General features: G+C 39.3%; 18 non-coding genes across 18 annotated transcripts; all 18 read right to left on the reverse strand.

Moving 5' to 3' along the window:
* Positions 1-16: 16 nt before the first annotated feature.
* Positions 17-135, reverse strand: LOC143754635 (5S ribosomal RNA). Its single transcript, XR_013208412.1, has one exon. It is a non-coding gene; the product is annotated as a 5S ribosomal RNA (ribosomal RNA).
* Positions 136-410: 275 nt separating this feature from the next.
* On the reverse strand, positions 411-529 carry LOC143754636 (5S ribosomal RNA). Its single transcript, XR_013208413.1, has one exon. It is a non-coding gene; the product is annotated as a 5S ribosomal RNA (ribosomal RNA).
* A 284-nt stretch (positions 530-813) lies between these two features.
* On the reverse strand, positions 814-932 carry LOC143756051 (5S ribosomal RNA). Its single transcript, XR_013209768.1, has one exon. It is a non-coding gene; the product is annotated as a 5S ribosomal RNA (ribosomal RNA).
* A 273-nt stretch (positions 933-1,205) lies between these two features.
* LOC143754637 (5S ribosomal RNA) lies at positions 1,206-1,324 on the reverse strand. Its single transcript, XR_013208414.1, has one exon. It is a non-coding gene; the product is annotated as a 5S ribosomal RNA (ribosomal RNA).
* A 491-nt stretch (positions 1,325-1,815) lies between these two features.
* LOC143754638 (5S ribosomal RNA) lies at positions 1,816-1,934 on the reverse strand. The gene has a single exon (XR_013208415.1). It is a non-coding gene; the product is annotated as a 5S ribosomal RNA (ribosomal RNA).
* Positions 1,935-2,216: 282 nt separating this feature from the next.
* LOC143754639 (5S ribosomal RNA) lies at positions 2,217-2,335 on the reverse strand. Its single transcript, XR_013208416.1, has one exon. It is a non-coding gene; the product is annotated as a 5S ribosomal RNA (ribosomal RNA).
* Positions 2,336-2,610: 275 nt separating this feature from the next.
* LOC143754640 (5S ribosomal RNA) lies at positions 2,611-2,729 on the reverse strand. Its single transcript, XR_013208417.1, has one exon. It is a non-coding gene; the product is annotated as a 5S ribosomal RNA (ribosomal RNA).
* Positions 2,730-3,013: 284 nt separating this feature from the next.
* LOC143756052 (5S ribosomal RNA) lies at positions 3,014-3,132 on the reverse strand. Its single transcript, XR_013209769.1, has one exon. It is a non-coding gene; the product is annotated as a 5S ribosomal RNA (ribosomal RNA).
* A 273-nt stretch (positions 3,133-3,405) lies between these two features.
* Positions 3,406-3,524, reverse strand: LOC143754641 (5S ribosomal RNA). The gene has a single exon (XR_013208418.1). It is a non-coding gene; the product is annotated as a 5S ribosomal RNA (ribosomal RNA).
* A 276-nt stretch (positions 3,525-3,800) lies between these two features.
* Positions 3,801-3,919, reverse strand: LOC143756053 (5S ribosomal RNA). The gene has a single exon (XR_013209770.1). It is a non-coding gene; the product is annotated as a 5S ribosomal RNA (ribosomal RNA).
* A 273-nt stretch (positions 3,920-4,192) lies between these two features.
* On the reverse strand, positions 4,193-4,311 carry LOC143754643 (5S ribosomal RNA). Its single transcript, XR_013208420.1, has one exon. It is a non-coding gene; the product is annotated as a 5S ribosomal RNA (ribosomal RNA).
* Positions 4,312-4,587: 276 nt separating this feature from the next.
* LOC143754644 (5S ribosomal RNA) lies at positions 4,588-4,706 on the reverse strand. Its single transcript, XR_013208421.1, has one exon. It is a non-coding gene; the product is annotated as a 5S ribosomal RNA (ribosomal RNA).
* Positions 4,707-4,980: 274 nt separating this feature from the next.
* On the reverse strand, positions 4,981-5,099 carry LOC143754645 (5S ribosomal RNA). The gene has a single exon (XR_013208422.1). It is a non-coding gene; the product is annotated as a 5S ribosomal RNA (ribosomal RNA).
* A 276-nt stretch (positions 5,100-5,375) lies between these two features.
* On the reverse strand, positions 5,376-5,494 carry LOC143754646 (5S ribosomal RNA). Its single transcript, XR_013208423.1, has one exon. It is a non-coding gene; the product is annotated as a 5S ribosomal RNA (ribosomal RNA).
* Positions 5,495-5,985: 491 nt separating this feature from the next.
* Positions 5,986-6,104, reverse strand: LOC143754647 (5S ribosomal RNA). The gene has a single exon (XR_013208424.1). It is a non-coding gene; the product is annotated as a 5S ribosomal RNA (ribosomal RNA).
* A 275-nt stretch (positions 6,105-6,379) lies between these two features.
* On the reverse strand, positions 6,380-6,498 carry LOC143756054 (5S ribosomal RNA). Its single transcript, XR_013209771.1, has one exon. It is a non-coding gene; the product is annotated as a 5S ribosomal RNA (ribosomal RNA).
* Positions 6,499-6,771: 273 nt separating this feature from the next.
* On the reverse strand, positions 6,772-6,890 carry LOC143754648 (5S ribosomal RNA). Its single transcript, XR_013208425.1, has one exon. It is a non-coding gene; the product is annotated as a 5S ribosomal RNA (ribosomal RNA).
* A 276-nt stretch (positions 6,891-7,166) lies between these two features.
* On the reverse strand, positions 7,167-7,285 carry LOC143754649 (5S ribosomal RNA). Its single transcript, XR_013208426.1, has one exon. It is a non-coding gene; the product is annotated as a 5S ribosomal RNA (ribosomal RNA).
* Positions 7,286-7,500: the final 215 nt, after the last annotated feature.

Consider the following 7,500-nt stretch of genomic DNA (forward strand, 5'->3'; position numbering starts at 1 on the left):
TTTTTTAAATCAAAAAAGCTTACAGCACCTGGTATTCCCAGGCGGTCTCCCATCCAAGTACTAACCAGGCCCGACCCTGCTTAGCTTCCGAGATCAGACGAGATCGGGCGTGACCAAGGTGGTATGGCCGTAAGCGAAAACTGCTGCCAAAATTGGGCAATTTAAAAGGTTAGACCATTAATGAAGAAAACTAAGAAGAACTTTTGAAAAAACTCAAACTCTTTCATGCTCTCTGAAGAATCTCAGAGACTTTTAAAGGCTTTCTGAAGAAGCTCAGTGAGTCTTTTTTTTAAAGTAAGAAGAACTTTTGAAAAAACTCAAACTCTTTCATGCTCTCTGAAGAATCTCAGAGACTTTTAAAGGCTTTCTGAAGAAGCTCAGGGACTCTTTTTTTTTTTTTAAATCAAAAAAGCTTACAGCACCTGGTATTCCCAGGCGGTCTCCCATCCAAGTACTAACCAGGCCCGACCCTGCTTAGCTTCCGAGATCAGACGAGATCGGGCGTGACCAAGGTGGTATGGCCGTAAGCGAAAACTGCTGCCAAAATTGGGCAATTTAAAAGGTTAGACCATTAATGAAGAAAACTAAGAAGAACTTTTGAAAAAACTCAAACTCTTTCATGCTCTCTGAAGAATCTCAGAGACTTTTAAAGGCTTTCTGAAGAAGCTCAGTGAGTCTTTTTTTTAAAGTAAGAAGAACTTTTGAAAAAACTCAAACTCTTTCATGCTCTCTGAAGAATCTCAGAGACTTTTAAAGGCTTTCTGAAGAAGCTCAGGGAATCTTTTTTTTTTTTTTTTTTTTTTAAATCAAAAAAGCTTACAGCACCTGGTATTCCCAGGCGGTCTCCCATCCAAGTACTAACCAGGCCCGACCCTGCTTAGCTTCCGAGATCAGACGAGATCAGGCGTGACCAAGGTGGTATGGCCGTAAGCGAAAACTGCTGCCAAAATTGGGCAATTTAAAAGGTTAGACCATTAATGAAGAAAACTAAGAAGAACTTTTGAAAAAACTCAAACTCTTTCATGCTCTCTGAAGAATCTCAGAGACTTTTAAAGGCTTTCTGAAGAAGCTCAGTGAGTCTTTTTTTTAAAGTAAGAAGAACTTTTGAAAAAACTCAAACTCTTTCATGCTCTCTGAAGAATCTCAGAGACTTTTAAAGGCTTTCTGAAGAAGCTCAGGGACTCTTTTTTTTTTTAAATCAAAAAAGCTTACAGCACCTGGTATTCCCAGGCGGTCTCCCATCCAAGTACTAACCAGGCCCGACCCTGCTTAGCTTCCGAGATCAGACGAGATCGGGCGTGACCAAGGTGGTATGGCCGTAAGCGAAAACTGCTGCCAAAATTGGGCAATTTAAAAGGTTAGACCATTAATGAAGAAAACTAAGAAGAACTTTTGAAAAAACTCAAACTCTTTCATGCTCTCTGAAGAATCTCAGAGACTTTTAAAGGCTTTCTGAAGAAGCTCAGTGAGTCTTTTTTTTTAAACTAAGAAGAACTTTTGAAAAAACTCAAACTCTTTCATGCTCTCTGAAGAATCTCAGAGACTTTTAAAGGCTTTCTGCAGAAGCTCAGTGAGTCTTTTTTTTAAACTAAGAAGAACTTTTGAAAAAACTCAAACTCTTTCATGCTCTCTGAAGAATCTCAGAGACTTTTAAAGGCTTTCTGAAGAAGCTCAGTGAGTCTTTTTTTTAAAGTAAGAAGAACTTTTGAAAAAACTCAAACTCTTTCATGCTCTCTGAAGAATCTCAGAGACTTTTAAAGGCTTTCTGAAGAAGCTCAGGGACTCTTTTTTTTTTTTTTTTTTTTAAATCAAAAAAGCTTACAGCACCTGGTATTCCCAGGCGGTCTCCCATCCAAGTACTAACCAGGCCCGACCCTGCTTAGCTTCCGAGATCAGACGAGATCGGGCGTGACCAAGGTGGTATGGCCGTAAGCGAAAACTGCTGCCAAAATTGGGCAATTTAAAAGGTTAGACCATTAATGAAGAAAACTAAGAAGAACTTTTGAAAAAACTCAAACTCTTTCATGCTCTCTGAAGAATCTCAGAGACTTTTAAAGGCTTTCTGAAGAAGCTCAGTGAGTCTTTTTTTTAAAGTAAGAAGAACTTTTGAAAAAACTCAAACTCTTTCATGCTCTCTGAAGAATCTCAGAGACTTTTAAAGGCTTTCTGAAGAAGCTCAGGGACTCTTTTTTTTTTTTTTTTTTTTAAATCAAAAAAGCTTACAGCACCTGGTATTCCCAGGCGGTCTCCCATCCAAGTACTAACCAGGCCCGACCCTGCTTAGCTTCCGAGATCAGACGAGATCGGGCGTGACCAAGGTGGTATGGCCGTAAGCGAAAACTGCTGCCAAAATTGGGCAATTTAAAAGGTTAGACCATTAATGAAGAAAACTAAGAAGAACTTTTGAAAAAACTCAAACTCTTTCATGCTCTCTGAAGAATCTCAGAGACTTTTAAAGGCTTTCTGAAGAAGCTCAGTGAGTCTTTTTTTTAAAGTAAGAAGAACTTTTGAAAAAACTCAAACTCTTTCATGCTCTCTGAAGAATCTCAGAGACTTTTAAAGGCTTTCTGAAGAAGCTCAGGGACTCTTTTTTTTTTTTTAAATCAAAAAAGCTTACAGCACCTGGTATTCCCAGGCGGTCTCCCATCCAAGTACTAACCAGGCCCGACCCTGCTTAGCTTCCGAGATCAGACGAGATCGGGCGTGACCAAGGTGGTATGGCCGTAAGCGAAAACTGCTGCCAAAATTGGGCAATTTAAAAGGTTAGACCATTAATGAAGAAAACTAAGAAGAACTTTTGAAAAAACTCAAACTCTTTCATGCTCTCTGAAGAATCTCAGAGACTTTTAAAGGCTTTCTGAAGAAGCTCAGTGAGTCTTTTTTTTAAAGTAAGAAGAACTTTTGAAAAAACTCAAACTCTTTCATGCTCTCTGAAGAATCTCAGAGACTTTTAAAGGCTTTCTGAAGAAGCTCAGGGAATCTTTTTTTTTTTTTTTTTTTTTTAAATCAAAAAAGCTTACAGCACCTGGTATTCCCAGGCGGTCTCCCATCCAAGTACTAACCAGGCCCGACCCTGCTTAGCTTCCGAGATCAGACGAGATCAGGCGTGACCAAGGTGGTATGGCCGTAAGCGAAAACTGCTGCCAAAATTGGGCAATTTAAAAGGTTAGACCATTAATGAAGAAAACTAAGAAGAACTTTTGAAAAAACTCAAACTCTTTCATGCTCTCTGAAGAATCTCAGAGACTTTTAAAGGCTTTCTGAAGAAGCTCAGTGAGTCTTTTTTTTAAAGTAAGAAGAACTTTTGAAAAAACTCAAACTCTTTCATGCTCTCTGAAGAATCTCAGAGACTTTTAAAGGCTTTCTGAAGAAGCTCAGGGACTCTTTTTTTTTTTAAATCAAAAAAGCTTACAGCACCTGGTATTCCCAGGCGGTCTCCCATCCAAGTACTAACCAGGCCCGACCCTGCTTAGCTTCCGAGATCAGACGAGATCGGGCGTGACCAAGGTGGTATGGCCGTAAGCGAAAACTGCTGCCAAAATTGGGCTATTTAAAAGGTTAGACCATTAATGAAGAAAACTAAGAAGAACTTTTGAAAAAACTCAAACTCTTTCATACTCTCTGTAGAATCTCAGAGACTTTTAAAGGCTTTCTGCAGAAGCTCAGTGAGTCTTTTTTTTTAAACTAAGAGGAACTTTTGAAAAAACTCAAACTCTTTCATGCTCTCTGAAGAATCTCAGAGACTTTTAAAGGCTTTCTGCAGAAGCTCAGGGACTCTTTTTTTTTTTTTAAATCAAAAAAGCTTACAGCACCTGGTATTCCCAGGCGGTCTCCCATCCAAGTACTAACCAGGCCCGACCCTGCTTAGCTTCCGAGATCAGACGAGATCAGGCGTGACCAAGGTGGTATGGCCGTAAGCGAAAACTGCTGCCAAAATTGGGCAATTTAAAAGGTTAGACCATTAATGAAGAAAACTAAGAAGAACTTTTGAAAAAACTCAAACTCTTTCATGCTCTCTGAAGAATCTCAGAGACTTTTAAAGGCTTTCTGAAGAAGCTCAGTGAGTCTTTTTTTTAAAGTAAGAAGAACTTTTGAAAAAACTCAAACTCTTTCATGCTCTCTGAAGAATCTCAGAGACTTTTAAAGGCTTTCTGAAGAAGCTCAGGGACTCTTTTTTTTTTTAAATCAAAAAAGCTTACAGCACCTGGTATTCCCAGGCGGTCTCCCATCCAAGTACTAACCAGGCCCGACCCTGCTTAGCTTCCGAGATCAGACGAGATCGGGCGTGACCAAGGTGGTATGGCCGTAAGCGAAAACTGCTGCCAAAATTGGGCTATTTAAAAGGTTAGACCATTAATGAAGAAAACTAAGAAGAACTTTTGAAAAAACTCAAACTCTTTCATACTCTCTGTAGAATCTCAGAGACTTTTAAAGGCTTTCTGCAGAAGCTCAGTGAGTCTTTTTTTTTAAACTAAGAGGAACTTTTGAAAAAACTCAAACTCTTTCATGCTCTCTGAAGAATCTCAGAGACTTTTAAAGGCTTTCTGCAGAAGCTCAGGGACTCTTTTTTTTTTTTTAAATCAAAAAAGCTTACAGCACCTGGTATTCCCAGGCGGTCTCCCATCCAAGTACTAACCAGGCCCGACCCTGCTTAGCTTCCGAGATCAGACGAGATCGGGCGTGACCAAGGTGGTATGGCCGTAAGCGAAAACTGCTGCCAAAATTGGGCAATTTAAAAGGTTAGACCATTAATGAAGAAAACTAAGAAGAACTTTTGAAAAAACTCAAACTCTTTCATGCTCTCTGAAGAATCTCAGAGACTTTTAAAGGCTTTCTGAAGAAGCTCAGTGAGTCTTTTTTTTAAAGTAAGAAGAACTTTTGAAAAAACTCAAACTCTTTCATGCTCTCTGAAGAATCTCAGAGACTTTTAAAGGCTTTCTGAAGAAGCTCAGGGACTCTTTTTTTTTTTTAAATCAAAAAAGCTTACAGCACCTGGTATTCCCAGGCGGTCTCCCATCCAAGTACTAACCAGGCCCGACCCTGCTTAGCTTCCGAGATCAGACGAGATCGGGCGTGACCAAGGTGGTATGGCCGTAAGCGAAAACTGCTGCCAAAATTGGGCTATTTAAAAGGTTAGACCATTCATGAAGAAAACTAAGAAGAACTTTTGAAAAAACTCAAACTCTTTCATACTCTCTGTAGAATCTCAGAGACTTTTAAAGGCTTTCTGCAGAAGCTCAGTGAGTCTTTTTTTTTAAACTAAGAGGAACTTTTGAAAAAACTCAAACTCTTTCATGCTCTCTGAAGAATCTCAGAGACTTTTAAAGGCTTTCTGCAGAAGCTCAGGGACTCTTTTTTTTTTTTTAAATCAAAAAAGCTTACAGCACCTGGTATTCCCAGGCGGTCTCCCATCCAAGTACTAACCAGGCCCGACCCTGCTTAGCTTCCGAGATCAGACGAGATCGGGCGTGACCAAGGTGGTATGGCCGTAAGCGAAAACTGCTGCCAAAATTGGGCAATTTAAAAGGTTAGACCATTAATGAAGAAAACTAAGAAGAACTTTTGAAAAAACTCAAACTCTTTCATGCTCTCTGAAGAATCTCAGAGACTTTTAAAGGCTTTCTGAAGAAGCTCAGTGAGTCTTTTTTTTTAAACTAAGAAGAACTTTTGAAAAAACTCAAACTCTTTCATGCTCTCTGAAGAATCTCAGAGACTTTTAAAGGCTTTCTGCAGAAGCTCAGTGAGTCTTTTTTTTAAACTAAGAAGAACTTTTGAAAAAACTCAAACTCTTTCATGCTCTCTGAAGAATCTCAGAGACTTTTAAAGGCTTTCTGAAGAAGCTCAGTGAGTCTTTTTTTTAAAGTAAGAAGAACTTTTGAAAAAACTCAAACTCTTTCATGCTCTCTGAAGAATCTCAGAGACTTTTAAAGGCTTTCTGAAGAAGCTCAGGGACTCTTTTTTTTTTTTTTTTTTTTAAATCAAAAAAGCTTACAGCACCTGGTATTCCCAGGCGGTCTCCCATCCAAGTACTAACCAGGCCCGACCCTGCTTAGCTTCCGAGATCAGACGAGATCGGGCGTGACCAAGGTGGTATGGCCGTAAGCGAAAACTGCTGCCAAAATTGGGCAATTTAAAAGGTTAGACCATTAATGAAGAAAACTAAGAAGAACTTTTGAAAAAACTCAAACTCTTTCATGCTCTCTGAAGAATCTCAGAGACTTTTAAAGGCTTTCTGAAGAAGCTCAGTGAGTCTTTTTTTTAAAGTAAGAAGAACTTTTGAAAAAACTCAAACTCTTTCATGCTCTCTGAAGAATCTCAGAGACTTTTAAAGGCTTTCTGAAGAAGCTCAGGGACTCTTTTTTTTTTTTTAAATCAAAAAAGCTTACAGCACCTGGTATTCCCAGGCGGTCTCCCATCCAAGTACTAACCAGGCCCGACCCTGCTTAGCTTCCGAGATCAGACGAGATCAGGCGTGACCAAGGTGGTATGGCCGTAAGCGAAAACTGCTGCCAAAATTGGGCAATTTAAAAGGTTAGACCATTAATGAAGAAAACTAAGAAGAACTTTTGAAAAAACTCAAACTCTTTCATGCTCTCTGAAGAATCTCAGAGACTTTTAAAGGCTTTCTGAAGAAGCTCAGTGAGTCTTTTTTTTAAAGTAAGAAGAACTTTTGAAAAAACTCAAACTCTTTCATGCTCTCTGAAGAATCTCAGAGACTTTTAAAGGCTTTCTGAAGAAGCTCAGGGACTCTTTTTTTTTTTAAATCAAAAAAGCTTACAGCACCTGGTATTCCCAGGCGGTCTCCCATCCAAGTACTAACCAGGCCCGACCCTGCTTAGCTTCCGAGATCAGACGAGATCGGGCGTGACCAAGGTGGTATGGCCGTAAGCGAAAACTGCTGCCAAAATTGGGCTATTTAAAAGGTTAGACCATTAATGAAGAAAACTAAGAAGAACTTTTGAAAAAACTCAAACTCTTTCATACTCTCTGTAGAATCTCAGAGACTTTTAAAGGCTTTCTGCAGAAGCTCAGTGAGTCTTTTTTTTTAAACTAAGAGGAACTTTTGAAAAAACTCAAACTCTTTCATGCTCTCTGAAGAATCTCAGAGACTTTTAAAGGCTTTCTGCAGAAGCTCAGGGACTCTTTTTTTTTTTTTAAATCAAAAAAGCTTACAGCACCTGGTATTCCCAGGCGGTCTCCCATCCAAGTACTAACCAGGCCCGACCCTGCTTAGCTTCCGAGATCAGACGAGATCGGGCGTGACCAAGGTGGTATGGCCGTAAGCGAAAACTGCTGCCAAAATTGGGCAATTTAAAAGGTTAGACCATTAATGAAGAAAACTAAGAAGAACTTTTGAAAAAACTCAAACTCTTTCATACTCTCTGTAGAATCTCAGAGACTTTTAAAGGCTTTCTGCAGAAGCTCAGTGAGTCTTTTTTTTTAAACTAAGAGGAACTTTTGAAAAAACTCAAACTCTTTCATGCTCTCTGAAGAATCTCA

The sequence above is a fragment of the Siphateles boraxobius genome, unplaced genomic scaffold (genome assembly GCF_051911475.1).
Source record: "Siphateles boraxobius isolate OS27281-9 unplaced genomic scaffold, OSU_SipBor_1 296, whole genome shotgun sequence".
Taxonomy (NCBI): Eukaryota; Metazoa; Chordata; class Actinopteri; order Cypriniformes; family Leuciscidae; genus Siphateles; species Siphateles boraxobius.